We start from the raw sequence: 21167 nt of genomic DNA on the forward strand, positions 1-21167 counted from the left end.
GAAAATAAATGGTACAGATAGCAACGTCACATATATTCCAGTTGAGAAAGAATTTGATATGCCATTACTGGCTCTGAGATGTAGGGGCATATATGACGTATTTAAGGACCAGAGGCAATTGTCTAGAGTATCGCTGCAGATCTCAATATTTTTTTTCTTTTAATAAATATCCATTTAAATATTTTGCTCATTTTCAAATTTATTTTATTTTTGTCTTTTAATTGTTGAGTTTTAAGAGTTCTTCTTATATTCTGGATACAAGTCCTGTACTAGATAAACTATTTGTAAATATTTTGTCCTGTTATCCACCCATCTTTTCACATTCTTGATTGTACACATTTCTAATTATGTTTTTGATCTTATGTCTAGCTGTTCTACCTATTATTTAAAGTGGACTGTCAATCTGCAACAATTGTGTTGAGTTCTCTATGTTTCCTTTCAATTCTTCCATTTTTCATATCATGTATTTGGGATTCTGTCTTCAGATTCATATATTTTATAATCATCATGCTTTTCTAAAAGATTAACACTTTCATTATAATAAAAATTCCCTTTTAGCTTCTAGTAACAGTTGTTTTTTTCTTAAAGTTTATGTTATCAATATTAATATAAACACTCTATCTTTCATTGGTTACTGTGTGTGTGGCATATATTTTCTCCATCATTTTCCTTTCAAGCTATTTTTGCTTTTGAATCTAAAGTGTGCCTTTTGTAAAAAGTAAAAGTTGGTCATAGTCTCAGAAATCCACTTTGCCAATTTATGCTTTTTAAACTAATTTTTTAGTCCCTTTGCATTTACTATAATTATGAGTAAGATTTACGTCTAACATCTTGCTATTTGTTTTTTAACATCTAACTTTTTTTTGGCGCCACTCATCCATTACTGACTTATTTTGTGCTTAATAGATGTTTTCAAGTGGACTATTTTAATCCCCTTGGTATTGATTTTATTATATTTTGTTTGAATTGTTTTCTTAGTGTTGGTCCAGAGGACCACAATTATTTTATTTAAAATAATCTAGTTCAGATTAATACTTAATTTGATTGTATGCATTTTACATATATATATGTAAAATGCATACTATATATATATATGTACATATATGTGTGCATATATATGTAGCTATATATTCGTATATACAATATAGCTCCGTGTTCTTATCTTCTGTACTTTGCTGTCAACTAAATTGCATCTTTATACATTTTAATGCTGTCAACATAATTTTACAATTATTGATTTATGCAATTTAGTATAAAAGAAATACAAACAAAAATGCATTGTGTTGTTTTTTGAAATTTACCTACGTATTTACCTTTATCAGTGTACTTTATTTTGCTGTGTGAATTCAAGGCACTGTCTAGTATCCTTTCTTTTCACTCTCAAGGGTTCCCTTCAATATTTCTTATAGGTTCAATCTATAGGCAACAAATTATTTCATATATTTCCGCCTCTCTTTATCCATCTTCATCTGGTACTGTCATTGTGCACATGCTGGTACTTCGATGGTGTCCCTCAGGTCTCTGAGGTTCTCATTTTTTTATATTTCTCTTTCTCATACTGGGTAATATTGATTTGTCTATCTTCAAATTCACAAATTTTTCCTTCTGCCAGCTAAAATCTGCTACTGAGATATTCTTGTGAATGTTACATTTTTGTTGTATTTCTCAGCTCTAGTTTCTATTTATAAAATAAATTCTATCTCTTTATTGACATCCTTTATTTAGTTAAACATTGTTCTCTACTTTCCCTTTGGAAAAAAACAAAACAAAAACAAAACAAAACTGCACTGATTATTTTTAACAAATGCCCTTGGGAAAATGTTGTTCACAGTGGGAAAATTCTGACTCAGGTCAAACAAAAATAAACACTAGATTGATGGATTCTGGGGAATTTCCAGACAAGTTACATAATTACAATTCTCTAAGAATGGTTTGGGGAAATACTTTGCCCCTTCTAGTACCTTCTAGGCTTTGGTTTCCATTGTGATTGTGGGCTGTCTTTTGTAGTTTCTGCAGAGTTAGGTAGAGAGTAAGGAATAGGACAGTCAAGTCCTACATAGCTCACTAATTCAGCCATTTTTACTAATACAGTTTGCATTCTCTCTTTTCCAGGAGCCTGGATTTGGGTGGTGTATACCTGATTGTACTGTACTGCACCATGTAATGGGATGGACGCAGGTGAGCCAAACACCACAAACTTTCTGGTCAATGTGTCAACTGAGTGCTGCATCTTCTTCAAAGTTTTCTAGAGCTCTCACAAAGGTGTTTGGTTCATATGTTTCTGTACCCTGGTGTCTCCATGGGAGAATTGGAACCTAGAACTTCCTAGGGCACCATCTTGCTGACATCATTCTTCTCTACATGTACTTTTAAACACCAAACCAAGTCCCTCCACACATAGATATCTGGCAGCTAGGAAGGCAGAAACAAAACAAAAATTGAAAGCAACCAAAATCTTGCTTCATGCTTTGTTATATGAATGAAAATCTAATCATAAAAGGGCATTGATAATGTATGTTGTATTCAATAACTTGTTATCCAATATGAGATATAAGCATTTAGTTAAATATAATTCCAAATATATTTTTAAATTAAGTCTTTGATTTGTTTCTCTGTATATATTTAAATTTTCACAGAGTATATATTCTTTTAATTAATTCTTTAAAACATCTTTGAATTTAAGGTATTTAAAAGTTAAATATATTTTATGTAAATTTTAAACTTTTTATGGAGAATCATGTATTTGATGTAAAGACATTTTAGTTACAATTGTACATATGATGATGTTAAAATACCTTCCAGAAACTTGGATGTTAATTTTAAACGCTTTGATGTCTTATTTTATCGTTATATGATTTATTATAATGCTGGCTGGTGTAGTTAATAAACAAGTGTATGTTTATAAAATTTGATACAATTCTAGGCTTTTCATTAGTTATTTTGAATAATTTACTTTCTTTAATTCATAGGAAAGCAGGTGCATGATTTACATTATTAATCACTAAAATAGTAGAGGAGCATATGTTGGTGCTAAAAATAGCATTCTACATTATGCAATACTTCTATCCCCTCATTTTTCAGATCACAAATTTCAATGCAGAGAGGTAAAAGTGCCTACATCTGTTAGAGGAAGGAATAAGTTACAAGAGCAAGGAGACAGGAGTAGAAAATAGAAATGAATCTATAGCCAACACTTGTCCTTCACTGCAGGTCAATAGCATCACCATTCCCACATAGAAAGCAAAAATTTGTAAGATCGAAAACTGGGACATTATGTTTCCATTGTGGCAAGCAACCCTGGATTTCAAACCTCTGAAATCATTTATACTATTTTGACTTTCAGTATGAGAGTAGCTAAGATACCAACTGGACTCAGAACAAGCAAAAACCAAGCTCCAATTAAAACTGTTCCGTATATATTTCGTCCTTAGTTAACCATAAGATCTTACGGTAATGAAATTAGAATGAAATAATCACATGTAGTAATCAAAGAATGAGAAGCAATGAGTCTGGATAACTACATTATCATGTTTGGTAGTAATTCTGGAGGGCTAGCTATAAAGGTTAGAGTTAGGGAAAAATAATTTTTTTATTGTTTGAAGTTGTAAACCAGAAAAAGGAATGGAGAATATCTTCTAGTTACTGGAATTTTTTTATGGTTTTTCCTCTGCAGAGTAAATTAGTGTTAGGTAAAAAGATACTGACTTGTTTACATAACTCCATGATTCCTCCTCAGATTGAAATACCCAATTGAGACATCAGAATGAGAAAATCTGACCTCACCCACTATGCTCATAAGGATTTATTTCTCATTTACAGTACAACACACCCTTCAGGTCAATCCATCTTCCAATGATTTGTGAAGAATTTGGTTAGATAAATATTCAAGAATTATGTTATAAGTATGTAAATGCTATTCAAAGTTGAACTTCATAGCAGACCATAATTATATTTACTTCCCTGAAAGTGTTTATTTTTTGGCATTAATAATTGCCTTTTTTATTTCATTTGTTTAGTTTTATGTTTCTTTCCATCACAGTTTCAACTCTAGACTCCCCACTAACTGCCTCACATTCCTCTACTATATTGAGATGCACAGATGTTATATAAACTTCATCTGCCTAATAAAATGTCTCACAAGTCATGTAACCTGCTCCTATATTGACGGGTTATTTCATACATTCTGTGTATAGCTGTCCTCCTGTCTATCTTGTCCTGGGGATTCCCTTTGTCTCACTATTTTTCTGTTTATTTTACATATATATCACCCTTTTTCCTTCATTTCTTCATTTTGGTCATGCACGTCTTCCGGTGATTTCCTGAGAGTCTCATAGGCACTTTTTGCGAGTCTGTATGTCTGAAAATGTATTAATTCTATTCTCAGAGTTGACTGGAAGCTTGGGCAGAGGATTATAGTTTGCAAATAATGGAGGGCCATAAAGCAAAAAGGGAGTTTGATCCTATTTTAGACATAGTGCAAATAAACTCATAAAGTGCTTCAAATCTGAATTCAGTGATCAATTTGTATTCTTAAATAATCTCTTTGACTGAAATATGGAAAATAGCGTGAGATGGATCAAGAGAGCTGTCTATCATTGGGATCAATTAAAAGGTTATTGTTGCTAGGTGGGCGGGGGTGTGGAAATAAGGGGGAAGGTGAGGGGTTTAGAAAGCACAGTCAGTAACCAGAAGATTGCCAAGGGTTTACAAGAGTCAATTTGGGGAAGCAATCAATAATGTTGTAAAGATTCTGTAGGGTATCTGATGGACATTTGTCTCATTAGGGAGACTAGCTCAGGGAAGATGTAGATGATTGATCACTGCACTGTACACCTGAAGCTGAAGCTGAACAATAGTGAATGTCAACTACAATTTTATACAGATAGATAGATAGATAGATAGATAGATAGATAGATAGATAGATAGATAACAAGAAGCGGAGTACAGCATTGGGAATAGAGACAGTGGAAATATAAGGACTGTGTGCGATGTCAGAGGGATAGTGGATGGGGGGTGTGGGGTTGACACTGTGTGAGGGATATAAGTGATGAATACCTAACTTGTTATAAATGATAAATATCTACATTGTTTTGTGCACCTGAAACTAATAAAAAAATTCAGAAAAAAAGGGTCATTGTTGGAATCCAAGTGAGAGGCTACTGTTGTGGAGTAAGGTAATAGTATCACTGGAAATTTGAGCACAGGTTTTAATCAGGCTGTGGTAAGGGAATGAAGAATAAAAATAATTATCTGGATAGGGACAACTGTCACAACTGCTGAGCTGTGCAAAATGAGCACTGAGGCAGGTTTGGGCATGCTGTGTTAGAAGCATCCCTTTGCATTCAAGTGAAAACGACCTTACAAAAATCCCTCCCAAGCGATGGAGTTAAAGTAAGTTTTCACTGTAGTTGCTCTGATTTTGCAAATTTCCAGAGCATCAGGAAATTTCTTGTGAATACCCAAGTCTCCCAAAAAATTGTATTATTTTCTTCTCTGTCGTCTAGTTTAGAAAAATCCAAACATACTTTAAGGCATACCTGGCTTTGGAAAACAGCATTTGATATATTTTTGTGTGAACCTACACATTATCATCTCAAAGGCTGGTGTTCTTATATTTCTTTCTATGTCCAAGCACAAAATAATATTTATCCCTCCCTATTTTATAGATTGACTAGAAGGAAAGTAAGTTAAGTCACAGCAGGTTCTTAGAAGAATGCCTGGCACATACTAAAACTCAATAAATGTTAGTTATGTGTGGTATTATATACCATAATCCATAGACTGTCACTTCAGTGTATACTAAATATTTTCATAAGGATGGAAATAATATGTGTGACACATCCTAAGATCTTCATATCATAGTTGCAAACACACAATATTCTATATACATAAATCATCATAAGTCATCTGTGTCTGAATAAAGTTCAGAATTGGGATCTCATGGACCTATTAATTGAAATGTTTTATTGAAGTATTGAAACATTTATCTCTGAAAGTAGAGATAAACTATATTGTTTTATTTTTACATAAACATATAATGTAAGACTCATCTTTAAAACTGAGCTTTATTCTCAAATTTAAAGCTCGTGTACAGCAAAAATATCTATCATTAAACCACAAGATCTTTATTTACAAACTCTAGCCAAGTGCATGATAATAATATGGCCATGGTTGGAGTAATATGCTCTCAGAGAGTTGTAATTTTTTTAAAGTGATGTTGACCTTTCCAAACCATTAGGGCATCATTTAGTGTAATGAGTGCTAATTCCCTAAGTGGTATCCCAGTGACCTTAAAGAATTAGGTACAACTTCTAAAAGTGCTTCCTAGTCCCCCTGGTGTAGTTTACACAGTGGGAAAAATATGGTTCATTATCTCACAAACATACATTACAGACAAAGAACTTAATAGTTGCAATGACTTTTTTGCTTAGTTTAAACTAGGTAGAAATGAAGGAAATGCTTTTAAAAATAAAGTGAAAATTACCTGCAGAAAGAAAAGTATTATAACCCAATATTTTCTTTTACTGAATTTTGTCAAAAAAAGTATTCATCTACAAACCAATTTTAGGACTACTTTTAAGATGTAAATGAGTGTCAGAAGGGAGGGGCTATATCAGGGCTAATTTCTTTAGTGCTCTCAGAACGATGATTTTCATCTCTCCTATCACTCTCTAAGGTCCTTTCCTGGTTCTGCAAACTGGTGTTTTGCTGTTTTCAAGCTTGAATAGCAATCAGAACATATTTTTTAGTCCAATGAATTTGTATCTAGGCAAGTTCCTAATTGTCTTACATAAACAACTTCTTCATTTTTTCTATAAAAGCATTCTTATACAAATCATTGCCTCTACAAAGAATAAAATTTAGATTTATCTGAATGATAGGATAAAAGGGTAATGGAATGAATAGCATAATATACACAACATATTCCTCTAACACTGCATATGTATTATCTTTGCTTTTCCCTTGTGCATCATAAATACGAATACCTACTTATGAGACAGAGGAAATCACTTCTTTCTCTTTCTCATTCTTAATCTGAAACATAAATCTTTTCTCAGAGTTATGATCAACTTTGAAGCCACTACTTAGAGACGGGAGGTTAGTTATTATGTCAGGAACTTCAAGTTAATGTGTCATATATTTCCATAAAGAGTATTAATGGGTGATGAAGCAGGAATGTGTTAGTCTTTGTGAGCAGTAAAGGAAAGAGTTGAAGGGTAGTCGGTAGAAGCATCCCTTTTCATTAAAGTCCCATTAACGTTTGCTTTCTTTTCACCAATTTACCTAGGAAACGTAAGTTGCAGAATCAATTCATTATGATCTATTTTCTTCTCAGTTATATCAAAAGAAAAAGGACAGTTGATTACTCACAGTAATGGCAGTAGCCAGAGTATCATTATTTTTTGGACTAGTTCCCTGAGCCCTCCACATTCCACAGCATAACTCAAAGATGGCTGGGTGACATCTGCATACTCAGTGTATTGAGCCAGAAGACAGGAACATGGAACTAGAAGACCACCATATTTTATAATGGGCAGTAAGTATGCCAGCCCTTTGCTCCGGTGGGAGACAGTATCTTTAATATACTGACCCATAAGCAGACTTGCCCTTTGGAAAGCAACATTTTCTCTATCTTTCAAGGCTGTACACAAGCCTGTCATTTGGGAAATACTATCTCTGTATTCCAAAGGGTTTGCTATACAAACATTCTTGGAAAGATAGTTCAGGGGAAAAAAAGAGGTGTTGGTGGTGGAGGGTGGCATTCAGTACCTTGTTTCCAGGACTTGGAGACATGTAAGAAAGACCAATGGAGAATTGTCTATGGAGAATAGTATCTAAATTACTTATATTCCTTAGTTTGACTAGTATCTCACTCATTAATCATGACAGACAGTATGGGCAACACACAGTTTGGGTTTATTTATCATTGTAATGAAATAAGAAATAATCCAGGCAAGGAAAAAGCTTCTTCTAGTCCCCACTAAGTGCCACTTTTGACCTCGGATTGTTCCAATTTAGGTTATATTATGTTTCCAATCAGTGGTGTATTGGAACTAGCTCACACCATGTTATGAGTGTCAATTATTAAAAGTTCATGAATTTGGCATGGAAATTGTTACATACAGCCATTGTTAAAAATGAAATTTTATAAATTTATAATTATTAAATTATATTAAAAAGTCAATAAACACTCAAAACATATCACTTGCTAATTGTTTTGAAACATTTACCATTAAATATGCTTTTGAGTTTATATGTATCTAGTGTAAATCTATGGTGGAAATATTACATAACATCATGATACTGTGTATCTCTTCCTGTTATGGGTTAAATTGTGACTTCCTAAAAGATATATTTGAAATCCCAACAACTGGAATCTGTGAATGTGACAACATTTGCAAATGAGGTCTTTGTAAATGCAATGAACTAAAGATGAGACCATATTGGGTTGGAATGAATGCTAATCCGATGTCTGGTAGTCTTATAATTAAAGGGAAATCTGGACACAGCAACACAAAGAAGGAGAACACTATGTGACAAAGGAGGTAGAGATTGGAATGATGTATCTGTGCTGGCAAAGATTGCTGGCAAGTGCCAGAAGCTAGGAAGAGGGAAGAAGGGATACTCTCCTTGAGACATCAGAGAAAGCATGGCCCTGCCAACTCTTTAATTTTAAATTACTATCTTCCAGAACTGTGAGAGAATCAATTCCTGTTGTTTTATGCCACCTAGTTACAGCAGCCCTAGGAAACTAATATACCTCCCAACTCCTCATTCACCATTGTCCCAATTGTATCTTGGAATCAAACACAGAGGGGATATTTACAATACGAAAATAAGTAAATGCTACAAATAAGAAATTAATTTAATGCTGATGCTGAGAAGTTTTAATGAGTATAACTTGCATAAGGGTTAGAGATAGTTGAACAGTAGATATAGATTTAAGATTTAATGGCAATGTATTCATTGGGATAAAACCAGATTATGATGTAACTCCATTTGTCAAGTCATAGTAGAATTGCAAGCATAGATTGATTACATTACAAATCAAAATATTCTGTGATAATTGATCTAATGTCTAATTTACCATAAAGAGTATTCCCACCATGATCTGAATGTAATCACTTTATATGAAATGATGGTGAAAAATACTTCAAACTATCAGACTCTTTGATGTGTGAAGTAACAAAACCTATGTGATGGGCATTCTAAGAGTCTTCATAGAGAACATGTGATGTTTTTCGACCCCTACCCTTTTCCTCTTTAAACTTACCTCAGAGCAGAAACTGGCCATTATTCACTTGGAATGAGCAAGTGCTAGATGGATAAGGAGGACATCTGAAAGAAGAAAAGACAGATCCTCTCAGAGGATTACTTTTTTAATTGATGTCCCTGAGACCCAGTGTAGACTTATCAGATAAGAATAAGGAAAGTAGAGCAGCATGAATTGAAATATGTCAGAGGTGATTATGATGAATATTCAGAACTGGCAAGCACTCATAGCAATGTTCTTTATATTTTGTACTCTATTATGAGATTCCATGATTCTAAATTTCCTTGCTGATTCTCTGTCTTTTCTTCAATGCCTCTAGGGAGAATGATATAACCACCTTCTATTGGCAGTGATCCTTTGCTGTGTGTTCAGCCAGAAGCGCTGATATGTTTCTAGCATTCTCAATTTCCTAGTTTGGGTCTGCAGCTGGTATTCACAAAGCATAGTGTTATTGACTTTGCTCAGAAAATCACTTTAATCTGGCTGAAAACCAGACAGAGGCATCCTACCTGCAATTTCTGATTGTTTTCAGTTGTATTTTAGGATATTATTAGAACATGTCTGTTAGGCATTCAACTTCATTGGATAGCACCTGCTTTCTGTAACACTGTTTATCAATTATGCATTAGGTAGTGGTATTTAATATTGGCATATCCGTTCCATTTTAATCTGTGTTGCCAATCTTGCCTTGTCATTTAATTAAAAATATGTTCAGGATGAAGTCACACCAAAAAGCCACTTTTGCAGTTGATAAAATAAAACTGGTTATTTCATTAAAGTAATTACTTGACAAATGGAAACCGAGAGTATATTTGAAGCATATTATATACACATCTCAAAATATTTGATAGCTTTATGGCTTTTGCCTCTTTGGGACTTAAATATATAATCATAGGATGGAGCAAAACACTCAGTGATTATTTTCACATGTATATTACCTCTGAAAATTACAGGCTTAATGATCTGTTTCTCTCATGCTGACTGGTTGGTGATATCAGACTCATTTAACTGGGTCATCCATCCAAAACATCACTCTGACTGCAAATTAAACACTATCGAGCATCATCATTTGTAGGTGTCTATTTGTTCTATAGTGTAAAGAATACAGGTCAAACAAGTTTTTTTCAAGAAAATATTTCTATGTACTGTGAACCAAATAGTACATACATAATTGTCTCTATTATTTGAGATTTAGGGAAATAAAAGTTGTATAATATATTGTGATATAATGTAAAGCTTTTGAAAAGCAGGTACATTTTTATTAACAGAAAAACTGAAAAGTACAGAAAATATCAAGCGGTCCTAAACTACCAAAGCTCTAGATTGTGTAGACCTCAGCTATATAACCTCTCCCGGTTGTGTATCATCTGGCTGGAGCTACTGAGTATGATTCTGCATCATAGTTGATACATAGCAAGTAATGCAGGTTGTAATGAAGAAAATGCATCTTATGTCCTTTTGGGAAACCTCATCCGTGTAGTCCCAATTAGAACCATTATTATGAGTTGAATTGTGTCACTCCAAAATTCATATACCGAATTCCTTACCCCCAGTACTTCACAGTGTGACCTTATTTGGAGACAGGGTCTCTATGAAAGTTATCAAGTTAAGTGAGGCAAAGAGTGTCACTGTAAAAAGGAGAACTTTGGAGAGAGGCATGCACACAGGGATAATACAATGTGAAGAGACACAGAAAGAAGACAGCATTGTATAAGCCAAGGAGAGAGGCCTGGGATACATCCATTCCTTCACAGCCCTCAGAAGGAATCATACCTCCCGACATCTGAATTTCAGACTTCTAGACTCCAGAACTCGGAGGCAATATATTATACTTCTGTTGTTTAAGCCACCCAGTTTGTGGTTCTTTGTTATGGCAGCTTTAGCCAACTAATACCACCACCCTCATCCCACATGATTCTGCCTACCTGATGATGGTGTTTGGACTAGGGTTGGCACCTTGCTCATGCTGGACCGTATTCATCATCTCACTTTCCTCACAGAATGCTAGGGATTAGGTGAATGGCCTACACCAAAGGCCAGTTAGAGTCCTTTCATGGAGATATTTAAATTGCAGAGAATAATACTCCTATCCTCAAAGGTAAAAACTGCAAAGTATAAGTGCAAGACCTGCTGTGCCCTTGCTTCTCTCCATGGACAAATCCAATCAGCAGAAACTGAAAATGGATGTGACACTTGGAGAGGAATAATGGCAAAAGTCAGAAAAACACAAAGAGCACTTTGTAGCTCTCAAGTAAACACCACTCCAAACTTTCCTGATTGCATAAAGCATTACAGGGAAGACTGTTGTTTGTTTCTTACTCTGTTTGACATTGTGCAAATTTCTTAAACTGTTTGAACCTAAATCCCCACTAGTAAAATTACATTAATATCAGGTACCTTTCAGATTATCAAAAGGTCAAGGTAAATATTTGCAAAGTACCTGGCACATAGCATATACTGAATTAAATAAGTTTTTATTGTTACATTCATCTATGTCCAAGCAAAACTAATAATTGATTAATAACCATGGTATGTCCTAAGATGGAATGTCTAGAATCTTGACTTATTGTGGTACCACAACTAGGGAAAATATATTCCTCTCTGTTACCTTGTTTGTTTGCTGTGTCTAGGTCCTATCTGGTGGGTGTGCTTTTTTCTTGATTATATCTAGGCTCCTCCCTACTCCCTATGTCCCTGCTGGCTTCCACAATCAGTGTCCCTCACTTATCCAACTCCCTGCTGCTTGAATTGTTTCTCGAAGTCCCCTGCCTTATTTTGCTTGTTTCTGATCCTCGTCATAAAGCGGATGGCCTAATACATGGCCATTGTCTGGCAAGCCATCTACAAAACCTGAATTGAAACCTCATTTTCTTTTCTGAGTTATTGGCTGTCATACAAGCACATTCACCTTATGACAAGAGGAAAAATAAATGTGATGACAGCAGGTTAGCAACTAATTTAGTTATGTTTCATAAAAGCAGCTGTTTAAGTGAGTTCAATTATATAAAAAAAAGAAAAAAACAAAAACAGAAACTGGTTGATAATATAGATTGCCCTAAAGTGTACTAGAATTCATTGATTTTTAAAAAATATTTTTCTACCTTACTACATAATATTCTTGTAATAAAATTGATGAAGGTAGCTTCTAAGGTAACCCTATTCTCAATTTCTACACATGAGGTCATTTTGCTTTGTATGAATGACTTTTCACATTCTTGTTTCACCTGAGCTAAATCTACAGTTGATTACACATTACTGCTCCTTGGCCATAACTAGAGCCCACATGATATACATGTTTCTTTTAAGAGATGATAAAAATGAATGAGCAAATGAAATGTGCACTTTAGAATGGAAAAACAAGCAACATAAACAAATAATTTCTAGAGGACAAATTTGATAGTACAAGTTTTTTCAATAAGAAATCTTTCATATCTACATTGTCAGTAGGAGTGATTTTGTTAATGTTTTCTAGATAGCAATAAGCTTTGACAAGATGCAAAAGGATGCATGTCATATTGATGTTTACGAACTTTGAGTTTGTAATGTAATACACTTAATAAAATTAAATTTTACCTATCTCGGTAACTTGTAACAAAATTATAGAGTAAGTTGATTTCTTTTTCAAAGTTTATCATTTTTGACACAGGTTATATTTACAGATTAATCATAAATCAAATTCTTCACAAATCAAATATATTTTTGAATAACTAGTTACCAATTAGTATTTTCTCAACAAATGCTATTCTGTACTAAGCCCTAGAAAAATAACAAGGAATAAACTGAAATAAATAATATGGACAAGATAAGCATGGCTTTACAAGGGATAATGAAGTCCTTGTAGGGGAGAGCACAGGGTACTACTGTAGCATACAAAAAAGGTTAACAGTCTCCGGGGATAAAGCACATATTTTATCCTCTAGAAGAAACCCAAAACTTGCATCTTCTAAGTCCCTAAACACACACACCCACACCCACATACACACTCACACACACATACACGTGCTCATACACACAGAGGTTACCAACAAAGAGTTCAAATTTGTATATAGGAAGCACACACAAAAATATCCTATCATCTTTGAGATTAGAAAACTAGGTAATCAGATTATGAGGGATGGATTGTTACAGTAGATGTAGATAAATAATATAAATAGAACTAGTTTGGCAGAAGTGACTTATTAGAGTCCTCATTATCTTCTATTTCAGGAGAAAGGTAAAATGTATTGAATTTTGCTCCAGGTCACAAGGAACACACACACACACACACACACACACACACACACACACACAGACACACACACACACACATTTTGGATCCTATTGTACCTCTTCACTTTTCATTCGTAAGTGACAGTTTCAGAGCTTCAAATATATTAGTTCTCCTAGTTGTCTCAATCTAAGACCCCTCCTTCACTTACATATACCTTTAGTAATGAATCAGAGGTCAAAATCTGACCCAAAAAACAGATATTTCAGGGCTGCACATTAGGTGGCAGAGAGAGTCTAAATGAAATACCTGTGGACAAGACAGACCAAAGCAGAAGCTATAGAAGGGGAAATACATAGCTGGGGTTTAGGAAGCATCAAAGTGAGGACACACTGTCAAGCATTAGAAAAAAATTACATGATAATATCAATGATCAGAGAAAATTCAAAGAATACTTTAAATGTTCTAGAGTGGACTGACTTAAATGGTCATGAGAACAATGAATAGAAATAAGTATCTATAAAGCAGGTTTTGTAGAGTACACATTGGCGATAATCAAAACCTCCTGCTGTCACCCTAAAAATAGAAGTCTTTATTAATCCTGCTGTGGATGAAGTATACCTTGTGTCACGTTAAAAAAAAAAAAGAAAAATAATTCAGAAAATCGAAATTAGCAAATTAGGATGTTTTCACCTTTTTAAAAATTTTATTAAATTTATTGGGGTGACATTGGTTAATAATATTAGATGGGTTTCAGGTGTACAGTTCTGTAATATATCATCTGTGTATCGCATTGAGTGCTCACCACCCAGAAGTCAGTTCTCCTTCCATCACCATATATTTGATGACCTTTACCCTCCTGTAGCAACAACCTCTCCCTTACCTTCTGGTAACAAGTAAACTGCTGTCTACGTCTATGAGATTTTGTTTGCTCTTCTTGTTTGTGTGTTGCTTTCAGTTTTATATCCCAAATAAGTATGGAATCATATGGTTCTGGACTTTTTTCTGTCTAACTTATTTCACTTAGTATGATAATCTAAAGATCCATCCATGCTGTCACAAATGGCAATATATCATCTTTTCTTATGGTTGAGTAGTATTCCATTGTATATATGCACCACATTTTATACAACTAGAACAAATGTTTTAAGGACATAGAAGAAAAAAAAACTGATATATTAATAAAAATTATGGAGAAATTCACTGGAAAAACAAAAACTATGTAACAGGACAAAAATGGGGATTCTACACTGAAAAGGAGTTTATCTGAAATAAAATTTTCACTGGATGTGTGTGGTAAGCAGAACGATGATCCCCCCCCACACACACACACACACACTAAGAAAACATCCACAACCTAATCTGCAGAATCTGTGAATGTTAGGTAACATAGAAACAGAAAATTAAGGTTGCAGATTGAATTAAGTTCCTAATAAAGTGACCTTGAAATAGAGAGATTATGCTGAATTATCCAAGGAGGTCCAAAGTCATTATACGGATCCTTAAAATCAGAATCAGGAAACAGGACAGAAGTTTTAAGTGATCTGATGAGAAGACTCAACCTGCCTTTTCTGGCTTTGAAGTTGGAGATAGAGGGCCATGAACCAAGGAATAGGGCAATTTCTTGAACCTGGAAAGGGCCAGGAAACAGGTTCTTCATAGAATGCAGTGCAGCACTGCAGCCACATTGATTTTAATTTTAACCCAGTGAGACCTGCATCGCACCCCTGACCCTCAGATCTGTAAGATAACAGATTAGTATTATTTTAAGTCAGCCAGCATGTAGGACTTAGCACAAGCAGAAATATCAAGCAATATAAAAATCAGGAATTTAAAGAATTGAAATTATTAGGTGAGGACTTTAACATAACTATTGAAACAAATGTTTTAAGAATTTAGAAGGAAAAAAAATAGACATAATAATAGAAAACATGAGGAATCTCAATGAAAGAATAGAAACTGTAAAAGGGAACCAAATAGAAATTATAGAATTCAAAAGGGCAATATCTTAAATGAAAATATCACTGCATAGACTTAGCAACAGATAGTACACAGCCAGTGGAAAGATTGGTGAATTTGAAGACATATTAACAGAGCTTTTCTCTGAAGGAGTAACAAGTGTTGGGTATGATAAACATGTGGATAATTAAAAAAAAATGGTTTGTTTTCTTTTATAATAAGTAGCCTCTATAGATGGTTGCATTCAATCCCTTTCCTCCTTGTATATGCATCACACTCCCCAATGAGAGATTGAGTTTCTTAGTAGACAGCCAAAGTCAGTCTGGGGCTCTTCCAAGCTTTGAAAGATCTGACATCTTCTACTTTCTTTCACTTGGATCCCAGCCACCATGCATTGGGAAGCCCAAGCTGCATGGAAAGGCTACATGTATCATTCAAGAAAAATGCCACAGATGGGCTCCTAGCCAAAAGTAGCACCAAACTGCTAGCCAAATAAGTGATCAGTTGTGGTCATATAAACCCAGAGTAACAAGAACAACTGGAGGCCAAGTTAACGTCAGGTGTTGCAGAACGATTTACCCGAGTTCATCCCAAACACCCTTATTTGTGCAGGCTTCTGGATGCAACATTTACCATGTTAGATAATTCCAGTGTACTGCCCCAAAGCTAATTACTTACTTTAGACTACTCCTTCCTCTTCTAGGCAGCTCAATGTCACAGAAGTTAGATTTTCAGCACTTACCACCCATCCTTCCAAGGCTGTCAACTGATGTATAGTGACTAATCAAATGTTCCTGAGCTTTTCCTTTCTACCCATTATATCTAAGAACATCACAGCACCATATAGGGCTATGTTATTCAAATGAAGTTAAAGGAACTTTATTCAAAGCTCAAAAATCCTAAATATCTATGTCCAACAGCTACAGAGCAGTCCTCACCCCAGATGACATGACTTTCAAAGAAATCCCTTGGCAAGAAATCCAGTAGACTTGATGCCATTTCGTCTGCACATACTCTCTATCAGGACATATTATATTTAGGTTAATAAAGGGAGAACATCCCAGTTCACTCTATTTTCAAAGTCCATGGCTGAAATAAACAAAAGTGTCAGCTTGAAAATTGCTTTATATGAGAAACACATTAACTAAACAGGACAATCTATCGTCTCAGTTTGGAAAGATCAGATGCCCACAAAGAGGTAGGGAAATCATTTTAATCATCTGAACTCTATGTGTCAAACTCTTTTTTGTGAGATTTATTTTTTTCTTTTTTTTTAACCAGAAAAAACAGTAGTCACAGTGGTCATGACCTGTCTGTGTAATCACCACAAATCAGAGCCAATATCATGCCTCTCACTATTCATTTATTTCATTGTCTCTATCTCTGGGTGGGGAGCAGAGGGGAGGGGGAATTAAGAAAAACAAAGTAACAACAAGACTGCAAAAACAAAATAACAAATACCCTGACTTCCAGTAGACAATACGTAATATGGCCAAAAGAATTAGAAAGGGATTCACAGAAGCTCACTGAATCTTAGCATATTTAGAACTCTAAGCAGTAGCTCCATAGACAAGAGTAGAGATGGCAAGAATGCCCAAGTTATTGGCCTGAGCTGTACAAACAACAATAGTACAAAGAAGCTCAAGTCCCTGGGTCAATCAGAGAAACTGGGTACTCGATGAGGAGAATCTCCACCTAATGTACTATTAAATGGTGCATATGTTTCAGTGACCTTTCTAGATATTATTTTGTCAAATAATTGACAAAAATTGTTTTTTATATTTATCCAAGAACATTTCCTAGGAAGTAGTCAGATCACACATAATCTTATCTACAAAAGATACTGCAGCATTTTTTTTTTTTTTTAATGAGAGTAAAGTACTGAGAAATAAACACACCAACGTTTCCAAATCGGAAAATGGTTGTTATCGCTCTCAATCATGAAAAACAACTTTTCAAATCCTATTTTTGAAATGCATACAATGATATGATTATACATTCAAATTTAATGTTAATTTGAAAGTGCACTTAAGAAAGACTTAACCTATCTGTTGCCTCATTTTCCTCCTCTGGAAAAGAAAATAATACTAATAAAATCTAATACTATCATTGTAAGGATTAAATGGAAAACACTTAGAAGTTAATCTATTGTATAGCAATGGTGAAATAACTATTATATTCCAAGGCTAAAGGGTATTTTCAATAAGCCAGTGCTTTCCAAACTCTTTTGACCTGAACCAATGGTAAGAAAAACATTTTGTATAGTGATGCAGGCTACAGACACAAGTAGACACTCAGACATAGGAAGTTTCACACACAAAACACACAAAAGAAATCAGAACATTTATTCTTTCTATGTATAATAGAGCATCTAATTTTTCTACTGTATGCTATGCTATTTTTGCCATTAACATTTTAAAATGATGGCCATGACTCCCTAAAACAATTTCATAATTGGATCAAGCTTTCCTGGAATGCTCTGACAGACATTAGATGACCTCTAAGTCAGGTCATCATTTAGTATCTAATCTATGTAATCATTGTTATCTAATCTAGCTAATCTACCTGTTTAATCTCTAGTATCCTCTTGTTTGTTAATTGCACTTCTATTTCCTCCCACTACAATGCAAGATTAATGGAAGCAAAACATTGCTGCTTCTACAATAACCAGAATAGTGTCCAACATATGATTTAATAAATGATCTACTAAAATATAGCCTTATGAAAAGAGTAATCAAAAATGGATGAAATTTTACAAAGTCAAAATGTTATACTTAAGTGAAATAATCTAGAGAAATAGAAGAAAACACATAGGTTAAAGATTATGTAAAAAAAATTATGTATTCGTGTAAAAAAATGCATGCACCAGGCACCAAGAATAAAACATTGATGCTATAGAATATTAAAAAAAATTATCAGGTTAGATGATCTTTTTAAGAATAAAAACAATTCAAGAAATCACTAATAAAAATAATATACTTGACTCTATATATTTTTAATAGTCAGAACACACTGGGAAATATGATTAAAACTTTGAAATATAAGTTTAATACCAATATCCTCTGACAATACCCCTAAGAATGTTGGATATACTTGTATTTATATTCATATTTCATGTTTGTACTCATATGTTTTACTACATATTTCTTCTCTTTTCTTTAAGTTTGGTGTCATCCTGGTTTATGTAAAAACATAATCAGACAAGTAATCACCTAGTCAAAATGCTGGCAGCTACCAAAATTGAGAGTATTGATATATCCATCCTAATTTAGATATCATGGAGCTTCTAATGCATTATTTTCTAGTTCATTTACATTCCATATCACTATATTAAATTACTAGAGATGTGCAGCCTTGTCACAACTCTTTTTATAAAACTTACAGCAGACTAGTAGCTGACTCTATATACACAGTGAATTAAACTCAGTGAACTGTCAGTATAACTTGATATTAGCTGAATATTTAAATTACTTCTCATCAAATAGAATGTCTTATAACCCACTATGTTAAAATAACTGGAACAAATGCATAGAACATTTAAAAGGCACTGCATGTTAACAGCAGCAGTATAGCACAGCAATTGCACTGGCAATATTTTTTTGCACATTCTTTTTGAAAATTTTCATTTTAAAATATAGTAAAAATGAAATTGAGTAAAATAAATCTCTTTGGTTTAAGAAATTTAAAACATTAAATATATATATATATATATATATATATATATATATATATATATATATATATATATGTTTCCACAAAAATAAGACCTAGCCTGACCATCAGCTCTAATGTGTCATTTTGAGCAAAAATTTATATAACACCTGGTCTTATTTTAACATAAGACCGGGTATAATATAATATAACATAATACTGGGTCTTATATTAATTTTTGCTCCAAAAGACGCATTAGAGCTGATAGTCCGGCTAGGTCTTATTTTCGGGGAAACATGATATATACATATAAACATTAAGAAATATTCCCTTTGAAACCCTGGTTGGGGGGCTTCCTGAGAATCACAAAGAATATCGATTAATGCGCATGTCCAGCTTTATGGGAATTGCCCCCCTCTCCCACAAAAAAAAAAAAAAAAAAAGCCTCAGTGAGTGTATCAGCTACACTCCCGTAGTGGTAGGATGGAAACTTCAGTTGTCTCCCACTCCTACACACTTAGTAAAGATAGATTTTAATATTTTTTAATTATTACCAAATTACTGAACACAAAATCACATTTTATTATGGATTTAAAGTTCTTCTCTCTGATATTCATAGGATAGAGCTTCTTTACATAGTCCTCTGGCATACTTGTATTTCTCTCGTGAAACACCTGTTGATATTTTTCAACCAGTTTCATTTGATAATTGCTTTTATTGATTCATAGATATTGTGTTATATTTGCAATCAAAATCCTTGGTTGGTTATAGATATTATTCTGGCAGTGAATGCTTATATTTTCCCTTTAATTATACATTTTTAAATACATAACATTTTATATTGAATACAAGGTCCGACAATTAAGTTAGTGAACTTGCTGCAATGATGTTGCTAACCTTTTTTGATATCAGAGGTATTATTCATTATGAATTTGTACCACCTGGAAAAACAGTTAACCAAGTTTACTATTTGGAAGTGCAGAAGAGGTTGCATGAAAAAGTTAGACGACCTGAACTTTTCGCCAATAATCCGTGGCTCTTGTATCACGACAATGCACCAGCTCACACGGCGCTCTCATTTTTAGCCAGTAAACAAATATCTGTATTGGAACACCCTCCTATTCTCTATGCTGTACTTTACACCCCCATGACTATTTTGTAACTACCAATTTGTATTTCTTAATCCCTTCACCTTTTTCAACCACCTCCCCAACACCCCTCCTCTCTAGTAACCATTAGTTTGTTTTCTATGAGTCTGTTTCTGTTTTGTTTATTCGTTTATTTTGTTCTTTACATTCCACATATAAGTTAAATGATATGGTATTTGTCTTTCTCAGTCTGGCTGATTCATTTAGCATAGAACGCTCTAAGTCCATTTATGTTGTCACAGATAGTAAGATTTCATTATTTTGTATGGCTGAGTAATATTCAAAGCAAAAATATTCTCATACTGTTTTCTCACGTTTTAAAATTTTGCCTTTTACATCGATATCTCTATTCAATTGTTACTGATTTCACGTCATGACTAAGAAATCAAGTTTCCTTTCCCCCCATATTAATAACTAATTCTTTCATCAATTACTGAATAATTCATCCTATTAATATAGAGCTAGTGCTACACATTCTTGATCTGTAAAATTTATCATTATAACCTATTATCTGATAGAACAAGTCTTCCCACTCTTTTTCTTCATAAGATTCTTGGCTATTTTCAATCATTCAATCCTCTTTATCAATGATTCTCAATTAGTGGTGATTTGGTTCATGATAGGGCATCTGATAATGTCTAGAGACATGTTTGGTTTACATCAATGGGAGTAGATACCAGGGATGCTGTTCAATGTCTAAGGATGCAAAGGAGAACACCCACAATAAAAACTAAGCTGGCTCCAAATATCAACAATGCCAAAGTTCAGACCCCCCGCTCTAGATATTAGAATCAGCTTGTCTGTTAATATGATTTAGTGGGAAATTTGATGTGAACACAGTAAACAATTTGGGAATATTTTTTATACTCATAATGTTAAATAGTCCTATCTACAAGCTAGCATGTCTTTATATATTTTAAAGATCTTT

This window comes from Rhinolophus sinicus, linkage group LG01 (assembly GCF_036562045.2).
Source record: "Rhinolophus sinicus isolate RSC01 linkage group LG01, ASM3656204v1, whole genome shotgun sequence".
NCBI lineage: Eukaryota > Metazoa > Chordata > Mammalia > Chiroptera > Rhinolophidae > Rhinolophus > Rhinolophus sinicus.